The sequence below is a fragment of the Hyperolius riggenbachi genome, chromosome 3, assembly GCF_040937935.1.
Source record: "Hyperolius riggenbachi isolate aHypRig1 chromosome 3, aHypRig1.pri, whole genome shotgun sequence".
Lineage (NCBI taxonomy): Eukaryota > Metazoa > Chordata > Amphibia > Anura > Hyperoliidae > Hyperolius > Hyperolius riggenbachi.
In genome coordinates, this window is record NC_090648.1 from 413,183,462 (window position 1) to 413,203,202 (window position 19,741).

At 46.7% G+C, this 19,741-nt stretch overlaps 1 protein-coding gene across 4 annotated transcripts in view; it reads right to left on the reverse strand.

Moving 5' to 3' along the window:
- Positions 1 to 19,492, reverse strand: part of SHROOM1 (shroom family member 1) — a 217,279-nt gene extending 197,787 nt beyond the window's left edge. For 3 of the 4 annotated variants that reach the window (XM_068277465.1, XM_068277469.1, XM_068277468.1), the window contains exon 1: positions 19,194 to 19,284. The gene's annotated coding sequence lies outside the window, so the exon portion shown is untranslated. Of the gene's footprint in view, positions 1 to 19,193; positions 19,285 to 19,401 lie in introns of those variants that run through there. The other variant, XM_068277467.1, reaches the window with a different exon arrangement.
- Positions 19,493 to 19,741: the final 249 nt, after the last annotated feature.

Sequence of the window (19,741 nt, forward strand, 5' to 3'; positions counted from 1 at the left end):
AATAACTTTCCAGCACTTTTCAAATGAAAAAGTACTGAGAAGTAGGTGCAAAAGTACTATCAAAATTATTTTTAGTATTTTCTTGCTTTGCTGATGGCTTAAAAGGCATTTTATTGACACATTTAAAAATATTACCTAGGAGAAAACTCAGGTGAAAAAGGGAATTGCATATGGGCCTTAGTGCCTCATATTTGCTATAATTAATTTTAAAATGTGAGAGTTGACCATATAGTTTGAACTCTCTAAGCAGACTAGGGATGAGACATGCGGTGAGGTAATGTAGAAGAGCAGGTCATCCGCGTAGGCGGCTATTTTATGTTCTGTGGAAAGCAGCCTGAGACCTTGAATATCAGGGTTAGCCCTGATTGTGCAGAGAAGGGGTTCCAATGTGAGGGCAAAGATAAAGGGGGATAGTGGACACTCCTGATGTGTCCCATTGGCTATATCAAAAGGCTGCGAGAGTTCCCCATTAATCTTTACTTGTGCTGCTGGTTTAGTATATAAGGCCATTATCCAGGAGAGCATACTGCTGGGAAAGCCGATGTGTTGTAGTGTAGATTCAGTAAATCCCCAATGGACGCGATCAAAGGCCTTCTCTGCATCTGTAGAAAGAAGCATCATTGGTGAGGCCCTCGATCGCACCCAGTGTACTGCCCTCAATGTCCTGATTGTGTTGTCTCTAGCCTCTCGAGTTGGGATGAAACCCCCTTGATCAAAGTGAACAAGTCTCTCCATGAATGGCGGCATTCTATTTGCAAGGATCTTAGCGAAGATCTTTAGATCAAGATTCAATAGCGATATGGGATGGTAGTTAGCACAAAGTGGAGCGTCTTTACCCTGTTTATGAATCACCATTACATGAGAGAGAAGCATATCTCTCGGGAAGGATATGGGGGTATCAGGATCAGTTAAGGAGTTGTAGGCCCTGAGAAGATGAGGGTGCAAAGTTCCCATAAAACGTTTGTAATGATCTAGAGAGAAGCTGTCGGGACCCGGAGCTTTCCCAGACAGAGTCTGAGAGATTGCTATTTTAAGTTAATCGAGCGATATAGGACCGCTAAGTCCTCCAGAGCCACAGGAGACAGGGTGGGCATACCCGATTTAGAGATATAATTTCGCATTTGTTGCAATAGTAGAGATTCATCAGGTTCTGATGTATTTTTGGGCATATTATATAGGGACTCATAGAAACTCCGGGCAATAGATGAGGTTCTATGGTGTTTGTGGGATTGCGTGCCATTTATATGAGGGATGTAATTCATTGTCTGCTGCACCCTGAGAGCCCTGGCCAACAAAGAACTACACTTATTGCCATATTCATAGTAATGCCTTTTGCATCGTGTGGCAGCATAGCGTGCTTGAAAAAATAGCAGAGATCTAAGCCTTTCCCTTTCTGTTTTCAAAGCCTCAAGGTCTGCAGCAGACGAGGAGGTTCTATGGGTTAACTCCAGGTTACGGATCTTAGCAAGAGAGGTAGCTTCATCCCTTTCTCGTTTCTTCCTACTCCCCTCAGAAAAATCAGAACCCCCCCTAATGACGCAGTTGTGCGCTGCCCAGAGTGATATAGGTGACATGCCTTCCGTGTTATTTGTAGCAAAGTAGTGATCTAGCGCATTAGTTATCTTCTCCACCACAACATGGTCCTTCAGTAAGGAGGTACTGAGGCGCCAGTTCGATGGACCATGCCTTCCTTCAAGAATAGCGAAGGAAGCCGTGACAGGGGCATGATCTGAGATTGTACCCATCAGAATATCTGCATCGGTAACTGTGGACAGAAAGTTGTGAGAGGAGAAGATATAGTCAATGCGTGTATATACTTTATGTTGATGTGAAAAAAAAGGTGTATTCTCGTCCAGTGGTGTTGAGAATATGCCAGGGGTCAACTAGCTGTCCAGATTGAAGGGACAGACGACATTTTTTGTAGAATTCTATAGGGTATAGTGGAATTACTAGAAGAGGAATCCAGAGAAGGGTCCAGTGCTACATTAAGATCACCTCCCAGGCTCATGCTCCCTTCCGCAAAGGCCTCCAACTCCCGTAGGAAACGTTCTAGGAAGGGTTGCTGTCCTGTGTTCAGGGCATAGAAAGTTCCTAAGGTTACCTTGCTATTTATAAATCCCTTAATAAGCAGAAACCTACCATTCGGGTCTGTCAATTGCTGTATCTGTCTCATGCAAAGGTGTCGTGAGAGTAAAATCGCCACACCCTTTGTCTTGGAGTCTGGGGAGTTACTCAGAAATATCTGTGGGAATCTTGAGTTACCAAGTTTTAGGTGGTCTTTTTCCTTAAAGTGGGTCTCCTGGCGGAACGCTACATGGGCCCTAGTTCTATGTAGTTCAGTTAGTAACGCGGACCTTTCAGGGATGTTAAGACCATAGACATTTAGCATCATTACTTTAAGTGATCCCATTGTTTACCCCCAGATCACGGCCCTCACACAGGCCCCCAACACTCCAACATGCCGCAGAATTCAGAGAAAAAAAAGAAGACTGAAGATAGATAAGTATTGAATAGATAAAGAGAAGACAAGAAAACCACAATTGGAGCAAAAGCCCCACAGTACGTGTCTGCTGAGGAAAGAACCTCAGCATCCATGTCACCAAAAACTGGCCAATCCACCCCCAAACAAACGTCAGGAGTGCGACCATAATACTAGCCAGTCGGAAATGGGAGAAGAGACACATCCCTACCGTGTGTCTTCGTCGCCGTTCCCGGCCACATTGTGAACAAAAGTAAATGGATATATAAATATTGCGTTAATGAAAGTTTTAAACCCAAAAACAAAACAAAACAAGAAAAAGAGAAAACACACCCTGTGGAACAGCACAACCATGCAGTATATATCAGCAAAAGAACCCCCTTCGTTCTTCAGAAAAGAGGGACTCATATCACAAGTGACGAAAGGGGCCACGCATTCCAAAGCGTCCATTCAAGGTGTACTAATAGTCACGTCAATCCGCTGAAGGTGAGCGAAAAGCAACTGCATGTTTGTGCGAAACAGTAATGAGAGTGATGTATCCCAGATACCTCTCACTGCAACTATATGTCCTCACCCCGTCCCACATTCAAGATGGTGGCCAGTCTGCGGACTAGGATTACCAAACATATAGCATCAGGAGTAGACTCATACGCATTCACAGAGAGCCCTCCATTCTACAATGGAGCATAAAGACACATTTCTCATGAATGGGGCACAGTGGCCAATCCACACCAATAATCGGGGGGCTTGGACGCTGTGACCGGTGTGCACGACATAACATATCGACCAGTATAGTCATAAAAGTGACAGTAAATAATGATATCCCCCCCCCCCACCCCCCATGTACACAAACACACACACGCAGTCCCTGAATAACTTTTACACTTATGAAACCAAATGAAAGTAAAAAGTGCAGTGACCACATTTTCGTGCAATATGTGACTGCGTCAATTGCCATAGGGGGAACATTTAACCACATAGGTAGAAGGGGAAATGCAGAACAGGACGGCGGCATATGCCCTCACTTAAAGTGCAATAGGTTGCTCAAAGGTGGTAAGTGGGCAATGTTCCCAATGTCAAGTGGGCGTAGAGGGGAGACAGGGCAAGAGGGCTCAATAGAGTCAGTTCTCTTCTTAACTAGCCATCCACAAAAATGTGCGTCCTGGCTCTTAGTACAAAGTATCTGCGAAATCAGTTCACTAACGAGGATCACACATGAACATACTCCCGTCGCTGAGGATGGAGGTGCACCCTGCGTTCTTTGGCGTTGTGAGTGGGGGTCTCCAAAGCGTCCGGGTCTCAGTCCGGGGCAGCAACATGAGGGATGTTGAGAGTGTTACAAAACTCAGGTAGGTTCCTTGGATGTCGGAGGATGCCATAGGTGGAGCCCAGCTTTGGTTGTAACTGAAAGGGGAATCCCCAGTGATAGGTAGCTCCAGCTTGTTGAAGCACCACCAACATCGGTTTCAGTGCTTTCCGTTGGGTCAATGTAGACGGTGCCAGGTCCTGGAAGAGGGTCAGAGATGCTCCATTGAAGTCCACAGGAACAGATACCCTGCAGTCAGAGAAGGTGAGACAGCAGGCAGAGCTGTCCACCGGATGTTATAGTTTCTGGATCATCAGTTCTACATTCTGGCTCCACAGTTACTTAAAGGGGAACTGAAGAGAGAGGTATATGGAGGCTGCCATGTTTATTTCCTTTTAAGCAATACCAGTTGCCTGGCAGCCCTGCTGATCCTCTGCCTCTAATACTATTAGCCATAGCCCCTGAACAAGCATGCAGCAGATCAGGTGTTTTAGACTTTAAAGTCAGATCTGACAAGACTAGCTGCATGCTTGTTTCTGGTGTTATTCAGATGCTACTGCAGAGGAATAGACCAGCAAGGCTGCCAGGCAACTGGTATTGATTAAAAGGAAATAAATATGGCAGCCTCCGTATACCTCTTACTTCAGTTCCCCTTTAACTCTGTTGCTTCTACTCATCACTAGTACTGCCTGTACCCTTATGTAGCTGCCTACCTCTCATCCCCACTGCTGTTTCACCTTTGTGGCCTTCTAAAGGATGGCAAAGTGCAAAACTGAACTTCCACTTCTTACACTCTGAAGGAGGGTCTGAAGTGGAGTAATTTGCAGAAGACCTGTCACATAAATTGCCACAGACATAAAACCTCAATATACTTTTAATCCCTACCAAAAAAGAACCCCTTCATTGTACTATGCTGCCTATCAGATTATAAGTGCCTGACATGTCCCCTCCCCTATCCTGACTGTGCATGCTGATTGAAACTACAATATAAGTATATGCTTAAGATCTACATTTTAATACAATAGACTGGGACCCTTTAGATGCGCTGATTTTATGTAACGATTGTGGAATCGTCTCCATGGTCAGCGCACCAGACGTGCGCTGACGCGGCGGATTTCCTCCACAAGCGTATTATTGCGGACACCCAGGCTAGGTGCTATGCACCCGCAGAGGGCAATTCCCACCGGCAGATGGCGCTGTGGAGTGCAGGCGAACACAGCCGCTGCACAGTCACAAATGCCAAATGGGAATTGTACAGATCCGGGACAAGGTACAATCAGGCAGGGCTGGATAGCCCACAGGGAACAGAGCAAAAGGACAGAACCAATGTGTGCCCACCAAATTAGTCGCCACCCAGCGACGGTGAACACACAACGGCGGAAACGTAGTAGGAAACGCAATCGCAAGAATGGCAATTGCCAATAGCGACACAAGACTGAGCAGGACAGAGCACAAGGGTAGCAAAGGCACAGCAAATCATACAAAGAGAAAGATAAAGAAAATAACAAACGCTAGCTGAACGCGAACACCGCACTCATTCGCAACAGTGCACGCGTTCGTGCGCGGTCTCCGCGTGTTACGCACAACAGAGACAAGCACGCCTAACTAACCAAAGACAGACAAATACGAAACAGAGAACGCGAGCGCTTGCTTAATGGTTACCTCACCAAGCCTACAGCAAGCGTTTCGAATCAGACAAGACAGACAAACGTGAAACAGGAACTAGGCAGAAAGGATCCACCGCTCTTCCGTCAGAGCAAGTGTGATCCAATCAGAAACACAGATCAGAACGATCCACAGCCGCTACCGCTAGCGGTTAGTGCGATTCAGGAAGACAGATCAGAAGGATCCACAGCACTAGCGAAAAGTGACTAGCGCGATCCAGGTACAGAGTAGCAGAACAGAAGGATCCCCAGCGCTAGCAAAAAGTAGCCAGCACGATCCCAGGAGACAGAACAGAAGGATCCCCAGCGCTAGCGAAAAGTAGCCAGCACGATCCCAGGAGACAGAACAGAAGGATCTCCAGCGCTAGCGAAAAGTGGCTAGCGCGATCCCAGAAGACAGAACAGAAGGATCCACAGCACTAGCGCAAAGAGACTAGTGCGATCCAGAGAAGAGAATAACAGAACAGAAGGTACTACCAGTAGCAACCGCTGCTCTGGTTAGCACCCCACAGACAGACAGAACAGGCAATACAAATAATACAATCCTAACTAGACTAGGGAATCTGCCTAGCGCAGTCCCACGAATAACTCTAAACTAATCTTCAACGAGAAGTAGCATGGCTGACACTCCAGCAGTGTCCATCAGGAACAGACCATGGAAGGGAAATGTCCAGCAAAGCATTCTGGGAGCAGAATGCTTTTATAGTGCCAGTCATCAAAAGAAGGCAGGTAAGGGATTTGCATGACTAATGTATGCAAATTCCTCAGCAACACAAGCTGCAGAACTGACAGAAGGTCTCTCTTAAAGAGACCTGCAGAATGCAGACGTGAACAGTGGTCAAAACGCTGCCTGTCTGCACAGGCAGCTGAGCAGATTCTCACAGTACCCCCTCTTCTAGGGTCGAATTCCAGACGACCCTCAAAACTGATATCTCCAAACCATTCTAACAGAAGACTCATGAAGGTCGGGCCAGCCCGACAAGGTCCAATTCCAGAGTCAGTCCACCCGAAACCGACCTCATCGGAAACAGAAGCCACCGAAACATGCCCGTCAGCACTACAAGTCTCAGCGTAACACCCATCAGGACTGTGGATACCAGAGAAGAAGCCATCGACACCCTCCAGACAATACCCACCACCTTCCAAGGAGCGTCCGAAAATACCAAATCTGCCACAAAACCTGTTCGAAGTGTCTCTTTCAAAACAAAAGCCGCTGTTGATCGTATTCAGGGTACCAAGCAAAACTTCTCTCGGAATCTCCCAGAACGCCTTGAAGCTCCGCAGAGATTCCAAGAAGCCAGAACGCTCACCAGGCTCACATGGAGAGCTACCAAGCACCCCCATGGAACCTATGAAAGTTCCAGATTCAGAATTAGCAGGACACCCATCAAGATCAGGACTTTCAGGGAACACTTCTGGGCATGCAAGCAGGCAGGCTAAATCAGAACATGGTACTATGTAGAGCGGTGAAATAACACTCGGGACTCAGGCCCAGTCCGTGCACTTGAGGGGCAGGCTCTGCACTTGCTTGATGTACTGTAAACACTTCCCCTTTCCCAAGACACTCAAATGGATGGCATATAGCTGGAACTCAGGGCGTGCACCGGTATCTAATTCTGTGAACAGTCTGGTAATATACATACATGAAGACAGACCGGGCACCAATCCCTTTTACGTTCTTTAATATAGCATCTTACCAAAAGACATTGCAGTGGTACATTCACATCAATTCACATTGGATGGATCAAACCTGCATAGATGAGTGTCCGGGGAGTGCGGGATGCTGGTGACCAGGGAATAGTGGACGGCACTAAAATAATAGTGGACGGAAAGGGTTGTCCCCGACTAATTAAACATGTCAGGGAGACCCATGAGGGCAGAGCAGAATGCCTGAGGTTTGCCGGCCTTTTGCATGTGGTTCCATCCCGGAGAGGGGGCAACCGAGATCAAGAATTGATCAGACGAGAGTCGAGGGTCATTTTACGTGCAGAGGCGATGGGACCACTAGGTCTAAATGACAGACTGGAGCTGTCCTGCTTCCTCGACCCATGACCCCTTGATTCCCCAGTTTAGAGGTATATTTTCTTTTTTTTTTAAAAATCCCCTTTGTAGTAAAGTCCAGAATAATACCCAGATGCTTTTGGGCACTTACCCTACTTCTTGCAACCTATATGTGTTGGTTCATCTATGGTGCTTCGTTTTTCCACTTCGGGCCCAGACGGATGGGGGGGATGGGCGAGCGTCTCCCCACTGGATCACCCACGGGTGTAATGTACACCTGCTGGCCGAGAATGGCCGACCAGCAATTTGGGGTGGCGTTTGGGGGAGGGGGGGGGACGGTGGGGGGGAGAGGGAAAGGGAGTATGAATAAGCCCTATGCTCTTATGGGGCACTACTGAGTTATACTCGTAGATAAAAGCAAATGGTCAGTGACCGGATGTATTATTTTCAGCTGTGGCAGCTGGAAGTGCGTCTGCTCCGGGTTTTCTCCCTTGCTCTCCTTTCCTCCCCCCTCCTCTTCCCATGACAGCCGCGAGGGAAGCTTCCCCTGTGTTTTCGGGGGGCGCCCTGGTTTGGTTATTGCCACCAGGCATGGATGACATGCCGCGATTTGGGGTGCCGCCCGCCCACCGTGCACGTCTCTGGGACCCTCTATGTGGTGCTTTCTCCTTTTCCTTCTCTATATGCATGATAATCTCTTCTTCGGGTCCATATTTTTGGACTTGGCTCCTGGCTCCTCTCACTCGGGTTGTGCTCTCTTGACCCCCCCCTTCCCCCGGGCATCCCTGTCCACTCCTTTGGGGTCTCCATGCGTCCAACTGGTGTTGACATGTCCCCAATTAGACTGGAATACCAGCTATGTCTGGGCATAACCCAGCTGATTGGTATTATTCTGGCCTCCTGTGTTTGTGGATAGGTTTGGTTGTTGTTCATTTAGAAATAAGGTGAATACACCTTTTAATTCGTTTTCTTGAAGAAGCAGTCCCTCCACTAGTCTTTTTTAGAGAAGGTTTTTAGGGGATAAAAGTGGGGTCATCAATAGAAATGGAGGATTTAACGTATGCAATATACAGGTCTATAATGTGTAACGTTATTCTAGATATGCGGAAGATCCAGTATGTGCTGTGTTACAGCCACGCGAATATAGGTGTGCTTCCGCCTAGGGTGCACTTATTTATGCACTTTAACTTACTTGGCACGATGGTTTGACACTCAATTTTGCACAATTATGTCTAATGTTTTAACCCAGTTTGCTATGTCAGTAACACGTTTTAAATAGTCATGGTTTCTTACATGCACATGTTGATAATGTACACTGCCCCTTTAACGTTGCGCCAGCAACCTGCTGGCTCGTTTGAACACACACTCTAGTTTCTCGCCGCTATGGCGAGTCTCCGCCCCCTCACCCCTCACCTCTCTGACACCACCACTCCACACCAATGGCATACGCCGGAGGCGTGGCTTACAGGCTTCATCTGGAAAGCCGCGCGGCGCCGCCATCACACAGGACGCAAGCACGTGAGCAAGCGCCAGTCGGGCGCGAAACGGCTGTAAAAAAAAAAAAAAATGTGCCGTCCACTATTCCCTGGTCACCAGCATCCCGCACTCCCCGGACACTCATCTATGCAGGTTTGATCCATCCAATGTGAATTGATGTGAATGTACCACTGCAATGTCTTTTGGTAAGATGCTATATTAAAGAACGTAAAAGGGATTGGTGCCCGGTCTGTCTTCATGTATGTATAAATCAGAACATGTCTCCACCGAGGAAGCATCTGAGTACGCTGGTAACCGAGGCACACTTGGACTTTCTGGGTCACAGAGCACACTGGGGTACACCAGCACAGGAGAAACCTCAGGACATGTCGGGGAACTGCCAACCTCAGAGTCCGGCACGACAAGACCAAAACCAGGACCGGGCAGAAAATCGTCACGAGTAGAGGTCACAGGTACTGGTCTTTCAAAAGAAGACTCGGTCTCAGGCTTAAAAACCTCAATGACTGTAATGATATCTAACAGAAATTCATCATTGACTACACATGACTGAAGCTCCACCAGAGCTGAAAAGGTAGATAGCAAGGCAGCAATGCCTACTGAAGTGGGCAACACCTCAGAAGGACTTGGGGGGCAGGAGACGTCTCCTACAAGTTCTGCACCCTTTGGGAGGAACTCGGAGATCTCCAGGAGGTCAGACAGGACCTCAGGAACATTCTTTTTCAAGTTTCCTAAGAAGGATTCTGAACTATCCATGCTACAGGGCAAAGCTTGAACTTTATTTTGTGAACCGGGCAGATGTCCCAGGGAAGGTTCCACCATAAACTGAGACTGAATTTCATCATCAGGACAGGGATACACAGAAATATCTAGTGAAACTAACTCTGTCCTTCCGAGTTTCGTTTCACTGCAGGGAAATTCCTCCATAGCAGTCAAACCAGACTGCAATTCCAAAATAGGAGAGAAACAGGTAACAATGGTTGCAATACCTAGACGAGCCTCTAGGGACACTGCAGGAGATTTTAAACAAGGTAATATTGACTCATCCAGATTACTGGGTGGAGAGTCAGTACTTACTTCAGAATCAGACTCGCAAATGTCAATGCGAGTGGACATAATGTCTTTATTCATGATACAGGGCAGGCTCAGAGACATCTTCTCTGGACAGAGCAAAGGTGCTTCAGTATCAGGTTCACAAAACCAAAGTGCTGTCTCACTCTTAGACTCGGCTAACGATGTTGAATCCGAGGAGACAGAACGCAAAATTTGCGAATACACAATCGCTTTAGGTTGCGAAACCGAACACTCCAAAGACAGGGATTCTGAGGTCTCCAGGCTAGATTGCTGGATCTCAGAAACGCCAGCTGACAATGTATCTTTACAAATGTCACCTGAATGACGTACACGTAATTCATTCAGAATCATTTTCCACATACAAATCAGCGGACTCACAAAGTCAAATTCACACCCCTTTTTTTCTCTTAAAGAGGAGCTGTTAGGTATAGGGTCTCAGAGAAAATAAACACATATATCAGTAGCTAAAGATTGGCTGTACTTACATTACATATGCATTTCACTGTCCACGTTTGGATTTCACAGAATTTGTATATAGTATATGCAAAGAATGATGCTCCTGACAGCTCATGGCAGGTTCCATGTTTGTGAAGCCAAATGTGTCGTCATGTCCTGCCTGCTTCTGATCACAGAACAGCTCATTCTGAATAACACTAGTTTGCAGTGAATATTAATGAGCCATGTGGCTAGGAACAATAGCTGACTCCTGCAGTGTACTCTGCCGGGAGATTTATCTGTGCTGTGGCTGGACTGAGTTTTAGAAGCTGCTGAAACTTGATCCCGTCTTCTCCTTAGCAGCCCAGGGGAGGGCCCCAGAATGCTTTGCAGTATGTTATGCGGCTTGCGGCTTGCTTAGGTCTAAGCATTGCTGATAAGCATACATCAAAGGTAAGACAGATCTTTATCTTCAGTAATGTCTTTTTGGCTTCCTTCTAAACTGTTTAACTGACAGTTACTCTTTAAGGCGGAAGCATAACTTATACATGCTCTCAAGACAGATTCACTTCTGGCAATGTAGTACTCACAAAACGACTCTGAATCGTTCTCCAATTCATACACCAACGCTTCGAGCTGTTTTTTCTGGAACGGGGGCTTCCATTCACACCTGACTAGGTCTGGGCATTCATACTGAAGTATGTTAGGGGAAGTTGTGACAACATGAGGAATCATATTAATCTTACTCTTGAAACTGCATCTTTTGGGAATTTTCCCCATAGCGAGATCATAGATGGAGGATCTTAAAGTAGTACTGAGAGAAGATCTGTTTTTACATGACAAGGGATCCCACAAATCATTGACAAAGCTGACACACTCACGCCGATCACAATCGGCAGGAACATCTGAGAAACAGGCATCAGATCGTACAGATTTAACCTCTAAACAAACGGGAGAAACTCCATCAGAATTCACGCAGGTGTCCACAGTCGAGGCACACCCATTCATTTCAGGTCGCACAGTGTCCAAACTCACTTGCTTTACCCCAGAAAGACAGGAATAATCATGTGACAATGGTGTCTCTTTATTGGAAATAATTGGTTGGTGTGTGTGCAATTCATCCAAAATAGTCTGCCACACATAAATCACCAGATCCACATAACACTCATGACATTCATCAGAATCGATCAAAAGGTACATGGAGTCGAGACAATCATTCAGGTCATCCGCGCTCTTTGCGATATAAAAATCGCAAAAGGCTTTCCAATCGAAATCAAACTCTTCCAACAAGGCCCCAATCTCCCATGAGGCAAATGGCGGTTCAAACAACCCAGTATGTAGGTAATCTCCATATGGGTTGGGGTCAGGAACGAGGACAGACTTTTTAACTGCTTTAATGTAGTGTGCGATCCTACCTATAATAGGATCCACATATGCCTTTGCCTCAGGCAATGACATCTGAAACAAATCGAAGGTTCCCTCTGCCCTGGGAATTTTGGTTGGGCTGGACATTCTGTAACGATTGTGGAATCGTCTCCGTGGTCAGCGCACCAGACGTGCGCTGACGCGGCGGATTTCCTCCACAAGCGTATTATTGCGGACACCCAGGCTAGGTGCTATGCACCCGCAGAGGGCAATTCCCACCTGCAGATGGCGCTGTGGAGTGCAGGCGAACACAGCCGCTGCACAGTCACAAATGCCAAATGGGAATTGTACAGATCCGGGACAAGGTACAATCAGGCAGGGCTGGATAGCCCACAGGGAACAGAGCAAAAGGACAGAACCAATGTGTGCCCACCAAATTAGTCGCCACCCAGCGACGGCGAACACACAACGGCGGAAACGAAGTAGGAAACGCAATCGCAAGAATGGTGATTGCCAATAGCGACACAAGACTGAGCAGGACAGAGCACAAGGGTAGCAAAGGCACAGCAAATCATACAAAGAGAAAGATAAAGAAAATAACAAACGCTAGCTGAACGCGAACACCGCACTCATTCGCAACAGTGCACGCGTTCGTGCGAGGTCTCCGCGTGTTACGCACAACAGAGACAAGCACGCCTAACTAACCAAAGACAGACAAACACGAAACAGAGAACGCGAGCGCTTGCTTAACGGTTACCTCACCGAGCCTACAGCAAGCGTTTCGAATCTGACAAGACAGACAAACGTGAAACAGGAACTAGGCAGAAAGGATCCACCGCTCTTCCGTCAGAGCAAGTGTGATCCAATCAGAAACACAGATCAGAACGATCCACAGCCGCTACCGCTAGCGGTTAGTGCGATTCAGGAAGACAGATCAGAAGGATCCACAGCACTAGCGAAAAGTGACTAGCGCGATCCAGGTACAGAGTAGCAGAACAGAAGGATCCCCAGCGCTAGCGAAAAGTAGCCAGTGCGATCCCAGGAGACAGAACAGAAGGATCCCCAGCGCTAGCGAAAAGTAGCCAGCGCGAACCCAGGAGACAGAACAGAAGGATCCCCAGCGCTAGCGAAAAGTGGCTAGCGCGATCCCAGAAGACAGAACAGAAGGATCCACAGCACTAGCGCAAAGAGACTAGTGCGATCCAGAGAAGAGAATAACAGAACAGAAGGGACTACCAGTAGCAACCGCTGCTCTGGTTAGCACCCCACAGACAGACAGAACAGGCAATACAAATAATACAATCCTAACTAGACTAGGGAATCTGCCTAGCGCAGTCCCACGAATAACTCTAAACTAATCTTCAACGAGAAGTAGCATGGCTGACACTCCAGCAGTGTCCATCAGGAACAGACCATGGAAGGGAAATGTCCAGCAAAGCATTCTGGGAGCAGAATGCTTTTATAGTGCCAGTCATCAAAAGAAGGCAGGTAAGGGATTTGCATGACTAATGTATGCAAATTCCTCAGCAACACAAACTGCAGAAATGACAGAAGGTCTCTCTTAAAGAGACCTGCAGAATGCAGACGTGAACAGTGGTCAAAACGCTGCCTGTCTGCACAGGCAGCTGAGCAGATTCTCACACTTTACAGCTTTAATCAATTAACCCTTCGCACACTCACATGCAAATGTTCAAACAAATGCATTCACAGATTTACTCATCCAGGCACAACTGTTATCCCTACAGCTAAATTAAAAGCCAGGGTTTTAGTTCACAGAAGAATGCATTCTTATGCTTAGTCACCTATACTGCGTAGAAGTACCCAGGTAAACATAGGTGTCCTAACTCTGGCCCTGTAACATGCATAGTGCAGACATGCAAACACATTCATTGCATCAAACCTATCAATGGATTAGGAGCACACATCCTAACTTCCTCTCCTGGGAAAGACAGTGCATCTTACCAATCGCACAAGGGAGCTAATGTTATGTGTCCATGTGCACCATGCGCATACACCAGCATAAGCTGTCTGCATGCTGACAAACATACAGGGGAAGGGGGACTTTACAGCTTTGATATGATATAGTGTTACATCCCCATCGCTCTGCAGCGGCGAGCGCATGGCCTCTCTGTTTACATCTTTTAGTGACGAATGAGCGGGGTTTCCCCGCCTTCGTCACTAGTTGCTGGGCAAAAGGGAAGAGGGCGGTGACTGTCCGTCCTCTCCGCTTACGTGGTGCGGCTTGTCCCCACTCAGGTCTGCCTTAGGCAGAGCTGTGTGGCGATGATGTCTGCGCCTCTGCCCGGCAAGGAGAGGCTGCTTGCCGTGGCTGCGCGGTGGACAGTGTGAGCGAGTGGCAGGACCCCACTTCAAATGGTCCTATCATTGAGGCAGTTAGATAGTTCCCCATCAGGTCCACTAGGTAGGACCTGATCCTATTGGCTGTTGATATGTTAGATGAGCCGATTGGCTGCCTCGTTACCATGTGATAGTATATAAAGTGAAATGTGTTACTGTGAGCTATTATACACAGCTTGGCTTGTGAAAGAAGCATTACGCTTCGAAACGTCGCTATTTTGAATGCTGTGTTCTTTCCTTTTTAACATTAAAAGAGCATAAATACACTGGATGGTGCCGGCTCCTTTCCTACAAATGCCTAAACTCAGTTTAGGCGTGATAAAATAAACTTGTGCGCAAAGTTTAGCGCGCTGCACCCATTAAACCCTATGCGACTTTCCGTGCGCACCGGACTTTGCATGCGCAAAACTTTGCGCACGAGTTTATTCCTCAAAACGGTGCTAACCTACTTAGTGCAATGGTTATCACACCCAAAAGTCTTTAGGTGTGCTAAGTAGGTTAGCACCGCTTTGTGAATCAAGCCCATAGTTGGATAAATGGTATGAACAATCTTGACTTAAAAATTAATAAAACATTAGCATATACACATTCACTGTAACAAGTCTTATAATCTGCTCTCCTCTTGATTTTCATTCTCCTTTATGACATGACCGTGTCCAGCAGACACCAATCTGCAAAGGTAAATTAATCAAACTTGACTAACGGCCGGTTCACAATTGGGGCTTGAGTCAATAAACCGTGATAACTGATTGCACGGTCGTGCTAGCATTTTCACAATCGCATTTGCGTGCAAAAATTCATGATTGCACACAAAAACGTTATGCGCATTAAAACGTGCGCAAAACACTAGCACGACCGTGATATGAGTTATCACGGTTTAGTGAAGCAAGCCCTTACTGTAAAAATGAACACATTTTGTTTGCTTCACAGGACGCAGGAATGGATGTCTCAACGTTTTCTATGTTAGGTATACAATCCAATTACACTTGACATTTTGAATAGATCTTTTTGATCTGTTCCGGGAAACGAAATACACAATCCCAACCTGCAAGATTTTTCAGGACACTGCAAATGATGAGGATGCCAACAGAATCAATAAAAAGCCAAGGGGATGGACATTGTCAATTCTCAGTAGGCTGTTTTCCACATACATCCCTGCCATATTCATGGCTCCCCTGTACAGGATAAGTGCTGGTATGCAGATCAGAGCCGGTAAGCTCCCACTGGACCAGGGTAGATTCGAATTGGTTCACTGAGTGGTGGACCAAAGAGAATCCTCCCTTGTGCGTAGGGAGGATTCTATTGGTCTTTTGCAGTCCGATGGGAGCCTGAAGCTTCTGCTGGGCTGCGATCTGTGTACCGGCGATTATCCTGTGCAGTGGAGCTAAGTGGCGATGGCAGCAGTGTTGAAGGACCCAAATGGTGGCGGCAGCGGTAGACCCAAATGAAAGGACATGTGAGTGTATAGTCAAAAGTCACTGCAGGTGGGCACAGCGTATCCGATTAGGATAATGCTGGGAACACACCGTTGTGCATCCAGCGTAGTGTGGATCTAGCTTGAGAAGGAAAAAGTTGATACAAAAAACATGCAATCCTGATCGCTTTGGGTGACATAGATGGGCGGGGAGGCACACATGGGTGTCAGCTGTGTAGCTGACGTTGTGCTGTGTTGCTATGTGGGGGGGCAACAAGCAGGGCATGCATGACATCACGCGACGGGCAGGGGAACGGTGTGAACAATTGAACTGGCATCGCTAGGGGTGAGTAGGTTTGCACGGTGGATTGCTCGCAGGTTGGTGATTGCCAGCTGCTGTACACATGCCTGATTATCGTCTGAGCCGGTCGTTATCCGCCCACTCAGCCAACTTAAGTCAAGCGTGTATATGAGGCTTATTATAGGACAGTTTCTAGTCTCAGGGCAGGTGTGAAACAATTATCTCTCCCCCTTACCAAATAGTAACCCTTAAATAGTTGTTTGCAGCCAGATAAGGGTAGGACTTATAACTATTTATTTCATTATGAATTAAAGGACAACTGAAGTGAGAAGAATATGGAGGCTGCCATATTTATTTCCTTTCAAACAACACCAGTTGCCTCCCAGCCTTGCTGATATATTTGGCTGCAGTAGTGTCTGAAGCGCATCAGAAACAAGCATGCAGCTAATCCTGTCTGATCTGACAGTAATGTAAAAAAAAACACCCTGACCTACATATGCTTGTTCAGGGTCTATGGCTAAAGAGACAGAGGATCAGCAGGATAGCCAGGCAACTGGTATTGCTTAAAAGGAAATAAATATGGCAGCCTCCATAGCCCTCTTGCTACAGTTGTCCTTTAAAGATGATCTATAGCATCATATAGTAGAACATAATAAATTACCCAGGATGCCCATTATTACCTAAAAGGGAACCTAAGGCAGGGAGAAAAAAGAAATTATACATATCAGGGCTTTCTCCAGTCCCCTCTAGGCTGATCGCTCCCTCGCCGTCCTCCTGCACCACCTGCATCCACTGCTAGTTGGCCCGGAAAGTCCTTCAGTCTGGGCCTGTGAGGATATGTGTGGTGATGATGATATGTATGGTAATATGCAGAACATAGCAGCCATATTGTATCTCGTGGAAGCCATATTTTCACCTTTTCTGCCTGTGTCATATGTGTAAGTCTGCTCAAAGCCAGCTGGCTTCAGGGTAATTGGACAGCGGGCTGCTAATGTGAAAAAGCTACCATTGTCTGCATTTAAATAGATCAATTACGTTGGATAGGCAAATGAACCTAGACATTCAATTAGGGACCTAGCCTCTAATTAGGAGATGGCTAATTAGTCAATAGCCAGTCAGGTCCTTACCTTTGATCTGCTATGAAATACTGTCTCATATGTGTACTGTGCTTTGCCACCTGTAACTTGTAGTACAGAAGTCTAGAGTGCCATAACAAGGAAACAGGTAATTACATAACAACCTCCGCTTTTGTCCTGCATCCTGAAAAGGTGTTGCATTGCTTTGAACTTTCTATTCATGTAAACAGCTACCTGTTGACCAAATATACAATCCGGACTAACTGAGTCTGGACAGTGGGAAGCTAAAACAGGAAAGCTTTGAATTTGCATATCACAGAAAGGATATGACACGCGTTATGTGATGTCACACCTGGGGAAATTGCATTAGTTTTGGACTGAACATTAAATACCCCCGGGGCCACACATCAGACTATATAAGTGGCCTAGGATAGTCACAACTTGTAGTTCTTTGGAGATAGCAAAACGCTAGGACTAACCTGGTCTGACCAGAACCGCGTTCTCCTCGCAACAACGCTCAGATCTATATACTGGTAACGTTTATCCCATTTTATTTTATGCAAACTGTCTTGTGTATCTTTGTAACTTTTATCTTTGTGATTTTTACTTTGTTTTGTAAATCTTTTTGTATATATTCTTGTCTGCACTGTTCCACTTTTTGGAATATTAAATATTTATTTAATAAGTTTGACTTCTGCTGTACTAAGCTAACGCTCATAGCCGAGAGAGAGTCTGCAGTGTAACTTGCGTTACAAGTACCGTGCCTGATTGTGCCTTGCTACTGTGTGTGCGTGGCGTTCCCGTGTTTGGCCTAAAGCGCAAAAGCTGACCCAGATACGGAAACGCAGACTGCGTGCAGGTCACTCGACAGCAGAGTGGAAGTGTCTAGCAACAGCTAGTGGTGGCAGTGAGAAGTGTTCTGAGGGGTCACAGCCTTGTGTTAGCTCGACTAAGGCTGCTTACCCTCTCAATCTGGTGAAACCCGCAGGCATGCCACGGGGCCGGTTCCTGACAGGGCCGGTCAGAGCACGTGCAGTCAGGCTGCACGAATGTATATAGAATGGGGTATGTAGTACATATTAGCTGGGCTAGGGTGGCCAGGCGTCCTCTTTTGCCCGGACAGGTCCACTTTTTCCGGCCTGTCCGTGGTGGCCAAGCCAGAAGAGCCGATGCTTTCTAAAGAGCCGGAATTCCCATCACTAGACTGAGTCTCAGTCTACTAGACTGAGTCTACTAGACTGAGACTCAGTCTAGTGATGGGAATTCTGGCTCTTTAAGCATCGGCTCTTCTGGCTCGGCTCCTAAAGAGCCGGCTCGTTCCAAATGGCTCTCTGGCAATCAATCCCTGCTGCTCTTCTCCGCCTCCGCCCCCATCCACTGAGAGCAAATTGCGGAGCAGAGGGGTGGCAGCGAGGGCCTGAGTTCAGTGAAGTGAAGTCACGCTGCTGCTGGGTGGCCTGTGGGAGCAGTAATTATAGCTGCGACACAGACGCAGTAGTGCAGAGCGAGTGCAGACTGCAGACGGCCAGAGGCCAGGGATCAGAGCAGAGAGAGTGCGACACAGAGCAGACAGGGAGCAGCAGTGGCAGTGCAGACTAGTGCAGCCAGGCCAGGGATCAGAGCAGAGAGCGACACAGACAGGGAGCAGTGCAGACTGCAGAGCAGACAGCCAGGCCAGGGATCAGAGCAGAGAGCGACACAGACAGGGAGCAGTGTAGACTGCAGACAGACAGGCCAGGGATCAGAGCAAAGAGCGACACAGACAGGGAGCAGTGTAGACTGCAGACAGACAGGCCAGGGATCAGAGCAGAGAGCGACACAGACAGAGCAGTGCAGACTGCAAACAGACAGGCCAGGGATCAGAGCAGAGAGCGGAGCAGTATAGCAGGAAAAATGCCGAAGCGTAAGTGCAGCTTCACCGATGAACTGCAAAGAAAATTTCCCACATACCGTCCCGGTCGTCCTCTTTTTTGGAAATCAAAATATGGTCACCCTAAGCTGGGCCTCTTTTTAACATTGAGATTCAAGCAAACAGAAAGCACAGTTATCAGGCATCAGCTGATTCTTGTCGGTGCCAGATAACCGAAACTCTACTGTAGCTCTATATATTCTGTGAACTGTTACAATGCATGTTGAAGCTATGAAAGCATTAAATATAATGATGATGCTATATACAAAAGAACATACGAACAGATAATAAAAATACCATCATTTTGTTTGTCTTACCTCATTTGTAGTTAATGTACATTTTGTTCCCAGCAATACCTGTTCTTATAAAATTCAGGCCATCCTAAAAGCCTCTGGAGCTAGAGCTGCCCTGTCAGAAATAAGTACAGGATGGTCTTTAATGTCAACATAAACACAAATAACGACTGTATATGAAAAAACAGAGTGTATGTGTCACCATCACATAAAATATAAAGTGTATACATACAGTATTCGTTACAAGCATGTCCAATAAATTCCATATCCATGTAGCTTTTGTATGTCATGTAAAAGGTTAACAGTATGCTTTCCAGAACCTTGAGATCAGTTCCCTGAGCACATCCAGCAGATAAAGTGAAACTGGCAATGATTAACCACGGCAGCAGCAGTACATGAAAGTAAACAGCTGCCATTCCATTTCTGCAAATCTCCAATTAACCATCAAACCTCTGGTTGCTAAGTAGCGGATCCCTGAGCAAATCACAAGGGCTCTACATTTACATCAGTATGCTGATCATTTCCCAATCGCTGCTTTCAAAAGGGACGCACGCAAAGAAAGATATCATGCA